This window comes from Felis catus, chromosome D4 (assembly GCF_018350175.1).
Source record: "Felis catus isolate Fca126 chromosome D4, F.catus_Fca126_mat1.0, whole genome shotgun sequence".
In the NCBI taxonomy this organism is placed as follows: domain Eukaryota; kingdom Metazoa; phylum Chordata; class Mammalia; order Carnivora; family Felidae; genus Felis; species Felis catus.
Genome location: NC_058380.1, coordinates 63,910,953 through 63,933,572, shown reverse-complemented (window position 1 = coordinate 63,933,572; position 22,620 = coordinate 63,910,953). Strand labels below are relative to the sequence as shown.

Sequence of the window (22,620 nt, the reverse complement as noted above, 5' to 3'; positions counted from 1 at the left end):
TGACCAATGAGCAAAAAAGGGGATTACCAAGGGGAAAGAGGATTTTTTTTTTATTTTTTTTCAACGTTTTATTTTATTTTTGGGACAGAGAGAGACAGAGCATGAACGGGGGAGGGGCAGAGAGAGAGGGAGACACAGAATCGGAAACAGGCTCCAGGCTCTGAGCCATCAGCCCAGAGCCTGACGTGGGGCTCGAACTCACGGACCGCGAGATCTGACCTGGCTGAAGTCGGACGCTTAACCGACTGCGCCACCCAGGCGCCCCGGAAAGGGGATTTCTGACACATAATGGGGGAAGACAGAACTATATCTGGAACCAGGAAATTCTCTAAAGTATCTCTTGGTACTCCATGTTCAGTAATAATGGTCAACGAGAAACTGCAAAGAACCTTTACAGATAGGGCCTCCGTAGACTCATCAGATCCTGCAGAAATGATTTGGAAACCTGGGAACAAAGAAGCTATGATTATCACCTTGAGTAATAAAAGATTTCAATCTCCCCACTATTGCTGATTATAAGGGACTTTACTATCCTCATTATTTTCCTTTATCCATACCCATATCTCTTTAAATAGTCCATTAAAATCTCCTCAAATAACTCATTTGATGGTGTCATCTGTTTCCTTCTTGGATCTAACTGATACATACCAATTTATTTAAATAATCTTCTGTTGTTGCACATTTAGATTATTTCCCCCAACCCATGTTTTAGATGACCACTATGCACATCTTAATAGCCAAATATTTTTTCTCCATTGAACCTAGGTTTATAGAATTAGATTAATCAGATAATAATGATATATTATTATCTTTGGTTTTTCATGACCCTTTTCATTTATTGAATTCACTTACTTATTTAAATTATTCATCTGGGGGCACCTGGGTGACTCAGTCAGTTAAGCATCCAACTCTTGATTTTGGCTCACATCATGATCTCACGGTTCATGAGTGTGAGCCCCGCATTGGGCTCTGTACTAAGTATGGAGCCTGCTTGCATTCTCTCTCTCCGTCTTTCTCTGCCCCTCCCCTACTCATGCTCCCTCTTTCTCTCAAAATAAATAAACATTTAAAAATAAAGTATTCATCTGTAAGATAATATTAGTGAACAATCCAACCCAATCCAACCCAATGAAGAGTAATTTAGAATAGTAAATTCTATTTACTACACTAAATTTACTAAAGAATTGTAATTCTAGGCGTGCCTGGGTGGCTCAGTTGGTTAAGCATCTGACTCTTGATTTCAGCTCAGGTCATGATCTCACAGATCATGGGATCAAGCCCTGCATTGGGCTTCTTGCTGACAGCATGGAGCCTTCTTGGGATTCTCTCTCTCCTGTTCTCTCTGTCCCCCCCCTGCTCATGCATGCTTTCTCTCTCTTTCCCTTTCTTTCAAAAATAAATAAGTAAACTTATAAAAATTTTAAAAAAGAATAGTAATTCTGAAGTGTATGTACAAATGTACCCCTCCCACATTCAATTCCTCTGTCTTCCCTGTGAAATTTCCCCAGAGGTAATCAACATCCTGAACTGTGTATTTATTATACTTACATGCCTTTAGTATTTATTTGTATCCAATGTCAAAATTATGTATTTAGTTTTATCTATTTTTGAATTTTATAAAAACAGTTATATAATCTAAAAATACAGGAAGAGATATATATCCTAAAAGGACACACAAAGGGTTAACAAATACATGAAGAGATGCTCAACTTCACTAATAAAGAAATGAATATCCAGACAGCATTGAGACATCATTCACACCAATTTTGATAGAGAAACATTAGGAATTCTGAACCTATCAAGAGACAGAAGAAGAGTTATGGTAACAATTCAAAGTCTTTGGAAAATAATTTAGCGTTTTCTTACAAAGCTGAGTGTTTCGATGCCCTGTGACCAAAACTTCCACTCATACATTTTCCACTCATACATATATTTGGGTAAACATTCAAAAAGTATCATGTACAAAATGTTCATTACAGCATTGCTCATTAAAAAAAGATGTAAATATCTAAGCACACATTGACAGGAGAGAAAGGATAAATGTGAATAAATCTGGTAAAGGTGTTCATTTCCCAGGTGAAGTGTTTCCATGTCTTTATTAATCAGGTTTCGTACCTGGCCTGAAAGCTAGATTATCTAAGGATATCCTGATAGATACAATAATAATAGTAATAATAATAAGATAATAATAATAACGGTAGGATAAAGAAAAAGGTGTGTTCTACGTCAAAGGAACAATTTATTTATCTAAAAACCTTATCTAAAAGGGTGCATTCTTTTTCACTGTCATCTGCCTTAAAAAAAATGAGATTTAGTGTCTTGTTACATTAATGTAGTTGTTACAACTACTAACAGACACAATGGTAATGGTCATATTAACATTAAATAAAATTTGATCTTTTCATTAGAAAAATAAAGCAGCTTAGGGATAAGTAGAAACATTATTATGCATTCATAAAAGATGTTCTTGAATGGCATAATGGATCCAAAACCTAGGCTATGATTACTGTTAGAGAAAGTCCTGAGAGTCCTGGCCTCTGAGTAGAAGATAGAAATGAGACTATATATGGTCCTGTGTGAAGGGCAATTTCTTTGGCTGTCTAAGAACATCCATTTATTTCTCTTCTGTCCATTATTAATACCTCTTCCTGACCATGCTCCACATCATGAGGGATGTAAGATATAGTACAGGAAAAAATTTATGATTTTTATTTATTTCAGCTCCTTCTGTTTTGTGTCCTGTCATGGTTGGTAGTATTGAGTTTGTTACTTCTAGATGAACAATAGCCCTTTTAGGATTCCCTGATGAGATCCTATACAGGACTTACACATGCACATCAACAATCCTAGTGTTCTGTAATAGAAAAGACCCTAGATTAGGGATGTCTTAATTTTGTACTAATTCTGAAATAAACAAAATGACTTCCAGCAAGTTTCTTCATCACATTGTCATTGTTTTCTTGTTGGAAAAATAAGAAGACTGTGTTCTGTGTCTGATAAAGATGCTTCCAGCTATAAATCATTGCCTGTAATTTTTAAACCTTCTTACTATAAACCCACTGTAATGGATTGAATTATGTCCTCTAAAAATTTATCTGTTGAATCATTATATTTATAATTCAAACTAATATAACACTGTATGTTAATTATACTTGAATATATATATATATATATATATTTTTTAAAGATTCAAAAAAATTCATATGCTGAAATCCCAACCCCGAGTACCTCAGAATGTGACTTCATATCCTTTATCTGGTCATTACCAAGGTAGTTAAAGTTAAGAAGACATCATACTAGGCCCCTAAAGTGTGGGCCCCTAAACTGATATGACTGGTATCTTTATTATTTTTTTTAAAACAAGTCATGTAAAAGAGACACACACACAGAGTTGATGTGAATAGACACAGGGAGAAAACAGTCTACATACTAAGGAATACCTATAATGACCAGAAGCTAGAAGTGAGCCCTAGAATAGGTCCCTCCCTAGTGTCTTATAGGGAATGTGGCCCTGCCAACAGCTTGATTTTGGACCTCTGGTCTCCAGAACTGTGAGATAATGAATTCCCCTTTTTCTACCCAGTTTGACGTATTTTGTTATGGCAGCCCCAGGAATCTAATACACCTACTTCTAGGCATCCCTTCCCTGACTTTTTTCATAGATCCAAAACCCTTTGCTCCACCAGCACTGTGCTGCAACCCACACTCTCACCAGGGCCCAGGAAAGGGAAGACCAAAACAAGAGGTTCTTCTACAATCAGTTTCTGTGAATGGGAACTGGATTATGTCACATATTCTTTCTTTGTATCTAATTAAATAAAATATATTTATTAACTGCTGCACCATAAATTATTAAATCATTAAGAAATCCTTGAGAAACAAATGCCCATTCAGCACCTACTATATGTCAGAATATCCCTATAGTAATTTGTTTCAAGGGTATTAACATAACATACACCTGTACACAGTGTGCCTAAGTATATATGCAAAGCTCAATAAATAAGTCAACATGTTTTATTATAAAGTTAAACATATTTTAATAATATTGTATAACAAGTATGACGGACATTAAGTATGTTTATTGCATGTAGGTATTGGGAAAATCTGGAAGACGTTGGCCTTCATGCCAGTTTCTCTCATTTCACACTGACTTGTTTTTCTTTTCTTTCTAGAAGACCATAGGATTGTGCAATATTTTATGGCCTACCTTTTTGAATTTTCTAGTTTCACAGTGTTAGTTTGGAGAAAGTCATGAATTACTGTTTTGGTTTGTCCAACTGAATTAGTACTTTTCCTATGGGACTAGAAAACTGCTTTTCATAACTACTGGGTCCTATAGTAGTTGAATTTACAGACTTTTGAACTCTTTAATATTATAGTTTATACTGATTAGCTATAATTTTATTTTTTCCAACTGAAAGTTTATGAAGTCAGCACTTAGGATATTGTTATAGACTGAATGTTTGTGCCCACCCCCCAAAAATCACATGTGGAAGCCCTAACCCCTAATCCCTAATGTAGTGGTATTTGGAGTAGAGTATTGGGAGGTAATTGGGTTTAGATAAGGTCTTGACTATGAGAAGTAAATGTCTGTTGTTTAAACCATGCAGTCTCTGGTTTTTGTTATAGTGGCCTAAGCTGACAAAGACAGGTATGTTGGACCTATGATATGTTATGTCACTAATCCCCAAAACTGTGCTGTGTGATTGTTAGGATCTTGCTTTTAAAAATAAACAATAAAGATCAGAAAAAATAATTAGCCCAAGGTTCCCCAGATCATAAGTAATTGAACCAGGATTTGGAATCCAGTCACTATAGTTTAATATACTTTTTGTTTGCCTCATCATAAGTGACATAACTATGTCACTACACTACTTTCAAAAGCAAAGTACATATATATATATATATATATATATATATATATATATATGTCACTACACTACTTTTAAAAGCAAATTATTTCATTTAGTTGGCTTATATACTTTTGGAGGAAAGTGATTATTATAACCATCGAAATCTTTGAAATATTGAAAATAAACATTACCACAATGATTCAAGGACCCCAGACTTGGAAGTAAATACTGGATTTACCTTTACTGCCATGCTGGGTATCATATCAAAAAAAAAAGGAAGTGTAGCTAAGGATCTGACTTCACTCTGGTTCTAGCAGCCCAATTAGCATTTCTTTCATTTTGCAACGTGTACAAATCTTACCTGCTCTCTCTGCCCTTCTTATAATACTTCTTTTTATTTCTCCTTAGGAAACATACTTGATTTCATTACAAAAATTTAATTTTTAAAGGAATAAATGTTTCAGGTACTTTCTGTCTAGAAATGCAAATTGGTTTATATTCAAAGATTTTAAGAAGCCAAGTTTCAAAGTCTCCTTTTAAACTGATCTGAAACCTGAAGAATGAAATTATACACTAGAATTTCTCTTATAAATGTGATCATCAAAGAAACCCATATGCTGTTTGGTTCCTATGTTATTAAATTTCATAATGGACTTTGAATGAAGAAGGATAAAAGTGAACATCATTAAAGCAGATGATTCATGCAGATTGGGTCTTTAAAGACAGTTACATATTGGTGAAAGATGTATCAAGATGTACTTATAAAGTAAAAAGAAATAAAAAATGTAGAACCTAGAAAAATGTAAGATTGCATAACCTAGACACCAATCTTAATAGGAAACAACCAATTACTTACAGTAATTAAATAAAAGAGGAAAAGATAGTAGGCATTTATTTGATAATGTAAAATGCCAGACACTGGGCTAAATGACAGACTAAACTTCAGTTATTCTGTCTTCATTATCTTCATTCATTCATTTGTTCATTCAACTAACTTTTATTGAATAATTATGGAGAAAGAGACAGTGATGCTAACCAACTCTTCAATTTCCTTTCCTAAATTTCCTAATCCCACTTGCAGTTAAGGGGAAACATGTGACTAGTTCTGACCAATTCTGACTAGTGCTGTGAGCTGAAATAACATGTGTTCCTTCTGGGCTAAGGCAATGAAAAGCCCCTGGGCAATTCTCAGTTTCTTATTTCTCCTGCTACATTAATCACAGAGAAGGTCTCATATTTGAGGTGATGGATCTACAATTCTTAAACAACCTGAATTGCTGAAACATTACGTGGATGACAACTGGCCTTGAGAGTTGCCAAATCAGCAGTGGACTCATCATGAGCATTAAGTGAAGGTTTTGTTTCAGCCAGTGAGATTTGGGGACTGTTTGTTACCATATACCAATTCAGTTTTTCTTAACAAACACCCATAATGTTTACTCAGTTATCTGACAAATATTATTGAGTACCTTCTAATTATCAGGCCATGTACTAGTTTCTAAGGATGTGGTGGTTAAAAAAAAAAAACCTGACATATGGAGCTCTTAATCTAATAGGATACAGATATTAAATAAGTTCTCAAATAATTGCTTAATATCCTATATCTCACTATTTTTATTAATTTGCTCCTACTAATTAATTTTATACTATTGCTCATGTAACATAAACCATGCCCAAATAAGAATATACCTTGTTCAAACCTCATTCTGCAAAGGAACTTATTTAACTCATATGCTCATTCTGACTATAAAAATCTTGACTATAATTGTCAGACATAAACATCAAGATCTATCAGATAACCATCCGGTTAAACATTTCTCATCTGAAGTTTTCTAAAAATAATACATGACTTTGTTTACCAAAGTCCAATCTTAGGCATTGCCTCCATTCGACAGGAGCATATTGTATGTGATACAGTTCTGATTTTAACTTCCACTCCTTTCTCTATTTACACATATCTATAAGTATTTATAGATAATGTGTGAATATTATATATATATATATATATATTCTTTTTTTATCTACATTAGCTAAATATGATTTGGTGTCTTCAGTTCTAACCTATTACCAAGTGGATCATTCAAGTTTCTTCCCTTGCTTCTTTGTAACCACCTAGTTCAACAGTGAGAAACCTGGCTTCCCCAGTCCACCATCCAGTTACTCATTTGGTTGATTCCAGCATACACATAAAGAGGTTTCAACATTGTTAGCCCAAGGCAAATAATTTTAGCAACTGGACTGTAAGACTCATGTACAATTTCCTTTGCATTAGTCTTAGTCTGTACTCATTTCCAAAATTGTTCTGATCAGCACGTTTTTTTCCCACCCCCTTCAATGAGATTGTTTCACAAATTTATAATACAGTTGGATCATTTTGTCACAGTTTACATTTCTTCCTGGTATAACCTAACCTTGTACATGTTTTAAATTTGTAGGTATTAAGTTTAGCCTTTTGTGCTCTAAAGTTCAAGGGATTTTGGCAAATGCATAGTGTGATGAATCCACCAGTAGTGTATCATACAGAATAGTTTTATCACCCTAAAAGCTCCTCTGTACTTCATGACTCAACCCTCCTTCCTTCCCAAATACCTGATAGTCGCTGATTTACCTACCATCCCTATAGTTTTGCTTTTTCAGAATGTCATGAAATGGGATCATACAACGTGTAGCATTTTCAGACTGGCTTCTTTCACTTAGCAAAATGCATTTAAGATTTAGCAATGCTTTTGTGTGGCTTGATAGCTCATTCTTTATTATAGCTGAATAGAATTCCATTGTATGAATGTACACATTTTGTTTATCCATTTACCTATTGAATGGCGCCTTGGTTGCTTCCAGTTTTTGCTGCTTATGAGTAAAGGTTTTGTAAACATTCACATGCAGTTTTTCATATCAGGTGGGTAAGTACCTAGGAGAACTATAACAGGAGTATAAATAAGATTATGTGTACATTTTTAAGAAACTGTCAAACTGTCATCCAAAGCAGCTGTCCCCTTTTGTATTCCCACCAGCGTGAATAGAGTACTATTTGCTCTGAAGCCTTATCAGCAATTGATATCATCAGGAGTTTTTGTTTCTTTTGTTTTTTAGATTTTAATCATTCTAATAGATGTGTATTATTGATTCTTAATTTGCATTTTCCTAATCACAAATGGCAAAAGACAGCAGTCTATAGCTTGTCTTTTTATTCTTTTAACAGTGGCTTTTGCAAAGTAGAAGTTTTTAAATTTAATAACAAGCAGTTTGTCAATTTTTTTTTCTTTCATGGAGCATGCTTTTGGTGTTATAACTAAAAACTCATCATGAAACCCAAATTACCTAGGTTTCCTCCAACTTTTTTTTGAAATTATATACATTTGCACTTTGCATTTTAGTCTATGGTCCATTTAGAGCTAATTTTTTTTTTCTTTTTGCTATTTATTTTTGAGAGACAGAGAGACACAGAGCACAAGTGGGGAGGGGCAGGGAGAGAAGGGGACACAGAATCTGAAGCAGGCTCCAGGCTGTGAGCTGTCAACACAGAGCCTGACGTGGGGCTCAAACCCACAAACTGTAAGATCATGATCTAAGCTGAAGTCGGATGCTTAACTGACTGACCCACCCAGGTGCCCCTAGAGCTAATTTTTGTGTAACATGTAGGGCCTGTGTCTAGGTCCCTTTTTAATACATATAGACCTACATCGTTTCAACATTAATTATTTAAAGACTGTTTCTCCATTGATCTGCCTTTGTGCATTTGTCAACAATTTATTATTTAGTGTGGTTTGGTTTCTGTCAATTCACTTCAGTTGATCTGTGTTCATGTTACCTCACCAATACCACACTGTTGTAGTTAATGTAGCCTTTTAGGAAACCTTGAAATTAGGTATTATGAGCACTCTAACTTTGTTCTTCAGTACCATATTGCTATTCTAGGACCTTTGTCTTTCTATATATAAATTTCAGAATCAGTCTGTATATGTCTACAAAATAGTCCTGGAGTTTTGGTTGAATTGTGCTGAATCTACAGATTAGATTGCAAAGAATTATTATACGGACAGTATTGAATCTTCCAGTCCCTGAACATGGAATAGCTCTCCATTTATTTCATTCTTTTTTTTTTTATCATTTTGTTTTGTAGTTTTCTGCATATAGATCCTACACATATTTATTTGGGTTTATATAAAAGTACTTTATTTTGGGTACTATTATAAACATTTTTTATTTCAATTTTCCAGTGTTCATTTCTGGCTTATAAGACAGCAACTGATCTTTGTGTATTAACATTGTATCCCACAATCTTGCTATACTTGTTTATTAATTCCAGAAGGTTTGGAGGGGTTTTTTTTGTAGTCTTTAGGATTTTCTACATAGACAGTCATGTCATCTGCAAATAAAGGCACTTTTCTTTCTTCCCTTACAATCTGTATAATTATTACTTTTCTTCTTGCAATTAGGTAGCTCTTCCACTATGATGTTTTATAGGAGTGGTGAAAAAGGATATCCTCACCTTGCTGACAGACATAGCGGGTAAGTGGACATCACATCATCATTAAGTAAGGTGTTAGCTATAGATTTTGACATTTTCTTTATTAGGTTAAGGAAGTTCTGTATTTCTGGGGTTTTTGATAATATTATCATGAATGATGTTCAATTTTCCTTAATATTTTTCCTGAACCTATTGATATGATTATGTTGCTTTTCTTATTCAGTCTATTACGATGAATTACATTGATTGATTTATGATTATGCAAGAAGCTTTGTAGTTCTGTAGTGAACCCCACTTAATCATGATATATTCTTCTTTCTACATAGTGTTGAATTCTGTTTGTTAATATTTTGCTTCTATTTTTGGAGAGATATTGGTACATAATTTTCTTATGTTTTTATTTGGATTTGATATTAAGATACTGCTGGCTTAATTAAATCTAATTAAAATTTCTGTTTCTATTTTCTATGAAAGATTATGAGGAATTAATTACAACTTCTTCTTTAAATGCTCGGTAAGATTTATCAGAAAAAAATCTGGGGGCACCTGGGTGGCTCAGTCAGTTAAGCGTCCAAATCTTGATTTCGCTTTGGGTCATGATCTCACGGTTCATGAGTTTGAACCCCATGTTGGGCTCTGCACTGACAGCCTGGAGCCTTCTTGGGATCCTCTCTCTCTGCCCCTTCTCTGTTTGCTCATTCTCTCCCTCTCTCTCTCAAAAATAAATAAAATATTTAAAAATGTATTTAAAAATATGTCCATGATACTCTCTTTTTTTTCCTCTAATTTTTATTAGTTATTTCTTCTGTTTACTGTAGCTTAATTTTCCCTTCCTTAAAATTTCATAATGTAGAACCTTAGGTTATAAAAAAAGAGAAGCTTAGGTTATAGATACTAGATCTTTCTTCTTTCTAATTTATGATATAAATTTTCCTCTAAGCACTGCTTTAGCTGCATCCCACAAATTTTGTTAAGTTGTATTTTTATTTTCTTTTAATTTTATGAATTCCTCTTGAAACTTTTCATTGACCTTTGAGTTATTTAGAAATGTGATGTATAATACCAAGAGATTTGGATATTTTCCAGCTGTCTTTCTATTATTAATTTTTACATGGAGTCCATGAACTGTGAAGATATATATATGTATATATAGTATGTATGTATTATATATACTGTGTGTATATGCATACACACACACATACACACACACACGTAATTTTATGTATTAAAGTATGTTTAATGGCAAAAAATGTAGTCTATCCTAGGAAATTTTCTACAAGAACTTGAGAGATATGTGTATTCTGCTGTTTTGTACATAGAGTATTTTATAAATGTCAATTAGATAAAGTGATTGTACTGCTCAGGTTGTCTACATCCTCATTGATTTTTGCCCACTTGATATATCAATTACTGATAGAGGAGTATTGAATGCCTCAAATATAATAGATAATTAGTCTCTTTCTCCTTTCAGTTTTATTAGTTTTGCCTCATGTATTTTGACACACTGATGTTAGATGCATACCTGTTTGGAATCATTATGCCTTCTTGGAGAAATGAACCATTTACCCTTATGCAATGCCCTTTTTTATCCATCCCTTTTAATCCTGCTTATTCTTAAGACTGCTTTGTCTGAAATTAATATAGATACTCCAGCTTTCTATTGATTGGTGTTGGCATGATACATCTTTCTCTATCTCTACCCTTAACTATCTGGGTCTTTGTATTTAAAATCAGTTCTCATGGACAGTAGATCTTGTTTTTGTTTTTGTTATTTTGTTGTTATTGTTCTGCTCTGACAAGAGTTTATAATAAACATTTTTAGACTACTCTATGCCCACCATCAAATAACACTATACCAACCCATGTGTAGTGCACGCACCTTATAAAAGAGTATTTCATTCCCTGATATTGCTGTCACTCATTTCACTTATCCAAATACTAGGGGCACCTGGGTGGCTCAGTCAATTAAGCATCTGACTCTTGATTTTGGCTCAGGTCATGATCTCACGGTTTTGTGAGTTCAAGCTCTGTATTGGGCTCGGCATGCCAACCTCATGGAGTTTACTTGGGATTCTCTGTCTCCCTCTCTCTTGCCCCTCACACTCTCTCTGTCTCTCTCAAAATACATAAGTAAATTTAAAAAAAATTCCAAATGCTGTAGTTACTCTATACATTTCTACTGTTATTTATTCAAAGAGTTATATTTAGGTAAATTAAGAATAAGAAAAATAAAATATTTCATTTTACATTCATTTATTTCTTCTCTAGTGCTCTTAATTTCTTTATGTAGATCCAGTTTTCTGATCTATATCATTTTCCTTCTGCCTGAAGAACTTCTTTTACCATTTTTTTAAGGCAGGTCTGCTGGTGTTGAATTCCCTGGCTTTTTGTTTTTCTGAGAAAGTCTTTATTTCTCCTCTACTTTTGAAAGATAATTTCAATAGAAAATTCTATGTTGGTAGTTATTTTTCTTCTTTCAACACTTTAAATATTTTACTTCATTCTCTTTTTGCCTTCATGGATTCTGATAAGAAGGTACTGTAATTCTTATCTGTTCTCCTCTCAATAGGTAAGATTTTTTCTCTTTAAGTTTTCGAAGACTTTTTTTTTTCTTTGTTTTTAGTTTTCTATAGTTCAAATATGATATGCCTCAGTGTGTATTTTTGTTTGTTATTGTTGCTGTTTTGGTATTCTCTTAGCATCCTGGATCTGTGGTTTGTTAGTCATTATGTTTTTCTAATATAGTTAGCAGACAGTGTTATATTAGTTTCAGGTGTACAATATAGTGATTCAACACTTTCAGACATCACCAGTGCTCACTCAGTATTGGCCATTATTAATTTTGGAAAGCTTCTGGCCTATAACACTTTATTTCCTGTGCTGCTTTCTCCTTCTTCACATTTGTGTATTCCAGTTATATGCATGTTCAACATTTTTTACATTATCCCAGTTTTTAGGTGTTAATTTTTTTTTCATTCTTTTCCTTTGTAATTCTCTATTGTCCTATCTTTAAATGAACATGGGGTGCCTGGGTGGCTCAGTAGGTTAAGCATCTGACTTTGGCTCAGGTCATGATCTTGCGGTTTGTGAATTTGAGCCCTGTGTAGGGCTCTGTGCTCACAGCTTGGAGCCTGGAGCCTGCTTCAGATTCTATGTCTCCCTCTCTTTCTGACCCATACCCCACTCATGCTCTGTGTGTGTGCATGTCTCTCTCTCTCAAAAATAAATAAACATTAAAAAAATTTTAAACGAACAGATCCTATCTTATTTCTGTTACAATGTTTATTTTATTTCTAGCATCCTTTTTCATTTCTTTTTAGAGATTTACTGGGTATACTGCCTATCTTTTTATGCATTTTTTTTTCAGTAGAGCCCTTAGCATATTAGTCCCTATTTCTTTAAATCACACGTCTGATAATTCCAACATCTGTATTATATCGAGTCTGATTCTGATGAGCTAGAAGGAAGGATCTTTCTGAGATCTTTGCTGTGAGAATCAGGAGCTTGTAGGGGACCTGGTTTGGGATGGTGGGGGGGGGGGGGGTGGGCAGGAGGGAACCATGGTGGGGTATCCCTTAAGAATAAGACTATAGCCCTCAGAGTTTCTCACACTTAGGCTTATCTGCACCTGGTCTCCACAATTCATCAAAATTACCAAATAAATGTTCCTATCTATTTATGGCTCAATGGCTTCTGCTCTAAGTAAGTGGATCTCAGTAGTGATTCTCTGTATTTACCCATCTCTCCATTTTAGGGTCATTAGTTCTCCCTGTAAACTCAATTCCCTTAGGAATCCAAGGAAAGTAATTTTCTCGTAAGGGTGTCCTGATGACTACTAATCTCTAGATAGCAGAGCCAACCTAATAATTTTTTTTAAAAAAGAAAATTTAAAATATATTTTATTTAATGAAACAGTCTTATAAAGGTACATCAAGGGGCACTTGGGTGGCTCAGTCGGTTGGGTGACAGTCTTCGGCTCAGGTCATAATCTCACAGTTTGTGAGTTGGAGCCCCAGTTGGGCTCTGTGCTGACAGCTTGGAGCCTAGAGCCTGGAGCCTGCTCCGGATTCTATGTCTCCTTCTCTCTCTCTCTGCCCCTCCCCAGTTTGTGCGCGCTCTCTCTCTCTCTCTCTCTCTCTCTCTCTCTCTCTCTCTCAAAAATAAACAAACATTAAAAAAAATCTTAAAATAAATAAATAAATGACTAAAGGTACATTGAAATGAATTCTAGAACTTTGATTCCTAATACAACAGACTACCTTTAGAAGACAATAGTGGCTAATTTATTTCTACCCCAACTTCATTTTTGTATATCATTTTATGTCATTGTATCATTATACAAGATTAGATAACTTTGTTATTTAATTTAAAAGTTGATCAAATTACAGTGGATTCAACCAAGACTAAATTTTAACTCATGGCTTTAGTTGTACATATTTCTGCATTATTCACCAAAAAGGGACAGATAATAGTTTTCCATTATATGATTCTTCGAAGGCTCTTATGCCAATATTTTTCAATAAACTTAATGCTAATACTCTTCTTTCCAAATGGCTGATTATTTAACCAGAGGGAAAGTATTAGATAAACAGCCTAACACTTAGAATTAGAAATTAGTATAGAATTAGAAATAATTGGGGCAGTAATTTTGAAAAATCAAGTTTTAGGTTACTGTTTCCAATATTTTCACTGGCATTAAGGAATCTTTATAAATTGTGAACCTCATTAACTAGGGCCATCTTAAGAGCACTCCAGGATTCTGCTTCGTTATTATGCAAGCAGCACAAAGATCAAAGAGGGAGTAGCCACCTTTATTTTAAAGGATGTTCTAAATTAAATCGTCTAAACTTCACACCAGCACATGTCCAGTTTCCCTAATTAGCATAACTATTTCTTTCTCCAGGAAACATTTTAGTAACGCTGGCTGAGTGCATTTTTCACATTCTGCATTTTAAAAATTGTACTTATCCTGACAACCTATTTTTGTGTTCATCTCCGTGAAGAAATCTTTCTACCTCCCTCTACAGACACACTAAATCTCAATGGCTTTCCTGTGCATTGATTGGGTATTTCCTTTACATTTATGTGGTCATTACATCATACATCATACAGCAGATTGACTTGGTTTCACTATCTTTTCATTTAAAGTGTTAAGAAAAAGAATCTGTTTTTCTCAGCGCAAAGGATGGATTAATTCACTTTGATTCAATCAGTTGTAGCCTTGAGGTGAATAATGTCACATGGTCTGAGGCTGTCCCTTTCACACCATAAGGAATCATCAGTCCAAGAGGTGGTTTAGATTGCAGAGGACAATGATGGCCATCTTGCTGTATACAGGGACTGAGAGCTTCTAACAAGTTGTTACAAGTAATTTCAAATTCTATAAAAGATGAAAGGAAAGATTTTCTGCAAAAATGGTATAAAGGGAACATTTTGTATTGTCTCAGAATTAAAGGTAGAAATCCAAAACCGAGTTTAACAAACTCTTAATTTCTCCCATATTCTAGAGACAGGTACCAGAAAGTTAAATGGTGTATTTTCTAGGATTCACTAAGAAATGCTCAAATTGATCGTTAAACTATGACTTTAAACCATTTATCAAATGGTCTTTAAACCATTTATCAAATGGTCTTTAAACCATTTATGAGGGGCACCTGGGTGGCACAGTTGGTTAAACATACTAATCTTGATCTTGGCTCAGATCATGATCTCACGGTTTGTGGGTTTGAGCCCCACGTCATGCTCTGCACTGATGGTGCGGAGCCTCCTTGGGATTCTGTCTCTCCTTCTCTCTGACTCTCCCCTTCTTGTGCTCACTCTCTCCCTCAAAATAAATAAATAAACTTAAAAAAAATAATTTTTAAGCCATTTTATGAAAAAGAGAGAGAGAAAACTATTTAAAATAGGTGTTTTGAAATAGGTAGCCTATAAGAGTCATGTAACATCATCCTAAGGAAAACTTACTGTCCTCTTAGACCAAGAGACAGGAAAGTCAAGAGAACAACTAGAGTACAAAATAAGTTTCCCTAGGAGAAGAAGAAATCAGCAGTTCATGCCTTGAACAGAAAACTGCTTGTTTAGAACAGTGGCTGATCGACACCATGTTTTTATTTGCATTGAGGCATAAAGAACAGAGTCAGAGAGACATCAGGTTAGAAAGACAGAGCCTGAACTTTCACAGTTTGACCTGGAAAGATTGTTTTTGTGGGTTTCCCATGAGCCACGTGAATATGTAATAATAATTGAGCATATAACCATTTGTCAGTTTCTGCACCCATAAAGGAAGAAACGTTCGGCTAAATTAAAATGACTAAACACGATTCACAAGCAGCTCTTCCAGGAATAGCAAGGAATGAAACAATGGGCACAGGGACGAATAGTTCTAATAAGCTTTCCCGAAGAATATACTTGTGTAACTATTTAGCATTTGGATGCCAGTCCCTTGGAACACATTGATACAGACTTCAAGAGTGCCACCAGATAACACGCCTCTGGTCTCTTTCATATAGTTCTATGTCCCCTTTACCTGAGCCCATAGAAGCCAAAAATAAAAACAACAGTGTGTGGAAGAAAGGGTTGGGTGGGGGGGAATAACAGAACAAATTATCTTCTTTCAAGTTTAGGTCTCTCAGGTCATAGTTTAGATCTGAGCTAGACTGGGAAGCAATGGTACAGGAGAAAACCCAATTTCAGTACAAGAATGAAATTTTAAACTCACTTAGAAATAAAATTCTTAGTACTTAAAAACAACTGGAAAGAAGGGACATTTGAGAGAGTATATTTGAAGGCAGTAAACTGGAGACAATAATAAAACTGGCTTGTCTATACCCCACTAAAATCAGACTGTGAAACATACCAGTTTATTATAAGAATAAGAATCTTGAAAATCAAAAGTATGTGGCAAAATAAATACATTAAAAATATGAAAAACATACAAACCCAATGAAAAAAATGAATAAATAACCATGATATATAAATGGGAAATGACTTTGAGTACACAATGGCTGTAAAATAAGACACAGAGAAAACATAGTTTTGGCTACCCAGCATTTAAACTATCATTAAAAGTTCAGTAAACATCCATAGATTTCTATTTTTTGTTTCTCAGTATCAAGTTACTAATTTTAACAGTATCATTAAAGGAAAAAAATTCTTATTTAAATGTCAGAAGTTCTTAGTCTGTATTCTTTAGTTTCTTAGATATGTGGTTTTAAAAAATCAGATGTGTGTATTAATTATCGGCCCATCATTTGCTTACAACATATCTTATTTGAATTTGCTCATTGAAATTCAGATTACGTGAATATGCCCATTTGTGTACTTTTGTCAATATATATGCAAATTTTACTCACCACCCCTCCTGAATCATTGATGTCAAAGGGAGTGTTACTTTGAATTAGTCAGCTCAAGTGTCTCTTCTCCCTCTCAGATTCCAGGCATTATCACAGGTATTTTATTGGTTCGGGGTTGTTTATTTATGTTCTTGGTCCTTTTGATGGGATGAATTTTATTAACAAACTTCCCAAGTTTCAGCTTCCTAGAATAACCTTTCTTGGTCATTGTAGGCAATTCTTAATGAACTGTTCACTTGATTTCTCGGAATTTTAATTTTAATTTTGCATTGCCCCCAACTTACCTCACTGGGAGATAGAGAGAAATAGAGAAAGAGAAAAGAGAGAGAAATAAAATCGATCCAGATTTATGCTTCAGGGGAACAACTGATATTAGAAATTTACTGCAAATTTTAGTGTGATTGTGCTTTCTTCTGGCAAGAATATCTGTTTTTCACAAGGTTCTCAAGAAAATGTGTGACTCAAAAATACTTAAGGATCTGTAGTCCATAACTATGTAGTCCATAATTTTTGTCCCTTGTGCTGTATAAATCAGGTTTTGTGACAATTTTATGAAATACATTGGTTAAGAAAGCATTGAAAATATTGATAGATATTTCTAAGTTGCTTTCAAATTGACAACCATACAAATATTTTTTAGAGTGCTTGTTGACCTGTCATCCCTAACCACTGGTTGGGGGTTATATTGAAAGAAAAACACAAGGATTTTGATAGGGGAATTCTTCCATGTTTATTTAAATTTTTATGAATGTATTCACTTGAGGATTAACATTTTTCCACGTCATTCTTGCCTCTCCTTATATACTATGTGTCCTCTGACCATTTTTCTTAGGCAGTCTGAATGTTTGAACTATTTAAAAGTGAATGAAAAAGAGTTCTATGAATGCGGCGGGGGCAGGGGGTGTGGGGGGGGGTTCCTTTTGATCATTAGTCATGATCCATGAGTCCAAGCTCTCTCATACAGACTCAGTTCTCTCTCCACCACTACTGTGCTGGCTACGGTTATGCTGAAAGAAAAATAAGCACCGTCAGTGCCCTAGAGATACAAAATTCATCATAGAAAATAGGTGCAGCCATTACAGAGTCTGCTACATAGTACTCAAGAAAATATACATTGAATGAATGATTTTTTTTTCTGAGCAGCAGTTTGTCTGTGAATCGGCGTAAGCCCAAGTGATAATATATTGTTCAGAAGATCCACTTCTTTTTTGTGTTCCCCCAGCACTTGTTTATATTTTGTTATATTATTCTCATATCTAATTTAATTTTATTGCACTTATTCCATTTTAAATTATAGCATTCACTCATTAATATTTGGCCTTCACCTTTCCATGTGGATCTAAATTTTTCAGGTCTGTAACTGTGACAAGCCTCATATTTGAAAAATCCCTCAAGTGTTAGGTCTTAGTTTATATATCTTTTAAATAATGTAAATTATCCATTCACATACTACTTTCCAAAAATGCATTTCACTTACTTTAACATATGTAAGCACTCTAAACTCTTGGGACAAGAAACCAACTAAATCTATAGTAATAATATCTGAAACAATAATATTGTAGAACATAGGTCAAAGAATTAAGTTTAGGAAGTATGTTCAATTAATGGGAGAGCTGGTAAAACCTCATTATATTCAGTGTGACTCTGCTAAGCATAAGGTTCATCTTTCGGTCATCTGTAAGAGATTTATTAGCCTTCTAAATTTTTGTATTATGATATTTAGTTTACAAGGACATGCCCAGGGACTTTAGTAATGGAAACATTTGTTAAAATTACAAACCAATAAAAAGGAGTACAGATGAATGAATCTCAAACTCATTTTAGCAGATGCTGTTTTTCTATTTATTAACTTTAAATGACTCTAATGCTGATTTTCTTAACAATTACAAGGTGAGAATATGTCAATATGAATGATAGAGCATTTGTGGTACCAAGTACTGTAGTGAGTTAAATGGTGCCCCCCCCCACCAAAAGACAGTTCAAGCCCTAATCCCTAGTACATGTGAGTGTGACCTTATTTGAAAATACAGTCTTTGTAGAGGTAATTATGTTAAGATGACAACATGCAAGATTAGAGTAGATCCTAAAGCCAATGACTGGTTTTTTTTCTAAGAGAAGGAAAGGGAGATCTGGACATAGACACAGAGGGAAGAAGGTCATGTGATGATGGAAACATGGTGATGGAGCTGTAAGCCAAGAAATGCGAAAGACCACAGGCAACTATCAGAAGCTGGGAAGAGGCAAGAACTTTTCCCTTGAGCCTTTGGTGGGAATATGGCTGTGCCAACACCTTGATTTTGGATTTCTAACCTCTAGAACTGTGAGAGAATGACTTTCTGTTGTTTTAAGCCACAAGTTTGTGGTAATTTTTATAGCAGCCCTAGGAAACTACTATGTATACCAATCGTACTAATATATATACTAAACGTAGATGTATTGTGTTCACACATATATATACATATCCTCAAATAGGAGGAAATGAATATTTTTATAAAAACAGGTATACACTGATAAAAATTAAATGGAAGTTCCAAAACATCAAAGAAAAAAGGTAGAAAAGATTTTTTTGTATAATAACTAACAGTATTCGAGTATCCAATATGGGCTATATATTGTGACAGGTACTAGGGATACAAAAGCCATGGTCTAGAGGTAGACAAAGATACATAAATACAATAAGTATGATTTCTTATAAATGAAGTGATGGAGGCTTATACTGAATCTTCTGGGAACGCTAGCACCGATCGCTTACTTGCAATGAGAGCAAATGAAGTCAAGGAAGATTTGCTGGTGACAGGGACAGGGAGAGAGGAATTTCTGAGCCAAATTATAAATAAATTAGCCAGGAAAGTGGTGTGCATGGAGAGTGGGGAGAAGGAGAAAGGCCCTATAATAACCCTGCAGGGGCACCCTACTGAGCCAAAAGCCAGGAACAATGAGCCAATAACAATGGTGAGATCCATGTACAGAGAATTAAAATTAAGTGTAGGGAGAGGGGATAGACAAGGCTGGAAAAGTAACTGGGAAAAGAATATAAGACTATAAACCAACTTATTAACAATGACATGGATTCACTGCATGGTTTATGGTTTGTTCTTAATTTCTTATATATACCAATTTTACAGTTTTAAAATCTCATACAATAAAAACATATTACCTATGAAATAATAAAAATAATTTAAATACAAAACATATAAAATATTATACAAAATTTGTCCCTTCACCAATAAATTCTGTGTGACCACTGAAAAAATATTAGAAGAATATAAATTTGCTATATGGTTGTCTTTTGAGTAGAAGGAATATGGGTGATTTTTCTTTTCTTATTTATGCTTTTAGGTTTTCAGAAGTCTCTGCACTGAAGTATTACTTTCATAATTAGACAGACAGTTATTTGTTTAAAAAATCTATAAGCATAATACCAATTCAGTGCCTAGCCACTGATTTAAGTGGGATAAGGTTTATTTTCTGAATATTTCTTGTTTAGCATTTTATCTTCTGACTGTCTTCAATGCTTGTCATCACTTCTGGTCATTCTTTATCTTAGTTTTGCATTTTTTATTTATAAAAAAGGTGCTAGTTACCTCATTAACATCTCCTCTTTTTACTCTGAATAGTAACATTCACATCTGACTCTAGGTTTCTCCCACCATGACATATCTAGATTCAAAAGCTCTATATACTTGTGTTGCTTTTTTCAAATCTTTTAATCTCTCCATCAAATTGCTCAGAACTCTTTTGACAAAGGAATGAAGATAACTGAATGCTGAATCTATTTCTTACTCATTTACTGAGTTCCAACCACAAGATGTAAGAATCTAAGTGTATTCCTTTCTGGATTTGCAAGGACCTATATTCTTATGTTGTAGATTATTATGAAACTCTTGACTTAATAGAACATTAATTTGTCAAAAATAACATTGTTTTTCTGCATCAGACAACACTGAATAGGCCAAAATACATAAAGTACCACATGGGAAAAACTATTTCTGAGGGAAAAATTATTTTTTTTCAAAATGCCAAAGGAAGTTGAGTTTGAAGTAGTAAATTACCCAGTCTAATGTCTGGTGCCTTCTCTGATTCACCATAATTTTGTTAACTGTAAGGATTGTTTTCCACTCTAACTTGAAGTTTTCAAAAATTTTCAAAGATTCATCTAGTTGTTACTGCTTTCAGTTATAGTTTTGCCATAAAATAAAGTGTTTATGTAAATAACACATGATTATGAGGCTCATAATCATGGCACCTGAGAAAAACTTTACATTATGTTACACAGAAATAGAAAGGTTTGGAATTGATTCTGTTCTCTTGTTCCTGGGCCTATTACTGGATTTCATTTGTTATTATAATTTTAATGTATATCTGGCTGAAAGAAGCACATGCTTGGAACATAGGAAGGGAATAATTAAAACTAGTGTACCGAATTACATTCAATATGATTTCACTCCAACAAAACTAGTGTTTCTTTAGAAAAAGATGCATATAGCAGGAAAGAATATCCAATGGAAAAAAGACAGTCTCTTTAACAAATGGTGCTGGGAGAACTGGACAGCAACATGCAGAAGGTTGAAACTAGACCACTTTCTTACACCATTCACAAAAATAAACTCAAAATGGATGAAGGACCTGAATGTGAGACAAGAAACCATCAAAATCCTAGAGGAGAAAGGGTTTCTGACCTCAACCGCAGCAGTTTCTTACTTGACACATCTCTAAAGCAAGGGCATTAAAAGCAAAATTGAACTATTGGGACCTCATCAAGATAAAAATCTTCTCTACTGCAAAGGAAACAGTTAACAAAACTAAAAGGCAAACGATGGAATGGGAATTTATAGCAGCACTTTCAACAATAACCAAATTATGGAAGGAGCCTAAATGTCCATCAATGAATGGATAAAGAAGTTGTGGTTTATATATACAATGGAGTACTACATGGCAATAAGGAAGAATGAAATCTGGCCATTTGTAGCAACGTGGATGGAACTGGAGAGTGTTATGCTAAGTGAAATAAGTCATACAGAGAAAGACAGATACCATATGTTTTCACTCTTATGTGGATCCTGAGAAACTTAACAGAAGACTATGGGGGAGGGGAATGGGAAAAAAAGGTTACAGAGAGGGAAGGAGGCAAATCATAAGAGACTCTTAAAAAACTGAGACTAAACTGAGGGTTGATTGGGGGTAGGAGGGAGGGGAAAGTGTGTGATGGGCATTGAGTTGGGATGAGCACTGGGTGTTGTATGGAAACCAATTTGACAATGAATTTCATATTAAAAAAAAGAAAAAGATGCATATAGTTTCTAAAGTACACATTAGCATAGGTTAAATGAAAATATTTCTTTTGTTTCTTTAAATTGCCTAATACACTGCCATTCCCTTCTGGGCATTATGTTTTGTTTAAATGCTTTTGCACTTTAAGTATGCTAAAGCTGTAGTTCCCTAGAGCATACAAACCAGTAAAATTTAATATTCCAAACAACACAATGTATACCTTCTAACCTACATTCTGGTAAAGTAGTTGTAAATACATGTCATGTGTTTTAATTTCATGTACTTTGATTTTAGTTTTTTAGATTTGTATCTGCTATGGGTTTTTTTTTATTAACCTTTTAAGAAAAAGACAAAGAAAGAACTTGAAAATTATGCCATCACCAGCTAGTCAATCTAATAAAAAAAATATTGATAGGTTGTTGAAGAGGGCATCTTTTGGGATGAGCACTGGGTGTTGTATGGAAACCAATTTGACAATAAATTTTATATATTAAAAAAATATTGATAGGTTGTACATTAGTTGAGAGATTGTCATACACTTGGCTGTTTTGATTTTATTTTTAAAGATGCAATTCTTTATTTAAAAAGTGAAAATTAACTGGTTTTAACCCAAAGAACAGGTCTTTAAAGTTATTTGAAGTACAGTATTTTTTTTACTAATTTTAACTTTTCCAAT

General features: G+C 34.2%; 1 long non-coding RNA gene across 1 annotated transcript in view; it reads left to right on the top strand.

Annotated features, from left to right (window-relative positions):
• LOC123381567 overlaps positions 1–22,620 on the top strand; it is a 171,782-nt gene that overhangs the window by 12,587 nt on the left and 136,575 nt on the right. The window contains exon 2 of the long non-coding RNA XR_006588714.1: positions 9,290–9,362. This is a non-coding gene — a long non-coding RNA (uncharacterized LOC123381567). The remainder of the gene's footprint in view (positions 1–9,289; positions 9,363–22,620) is intronic.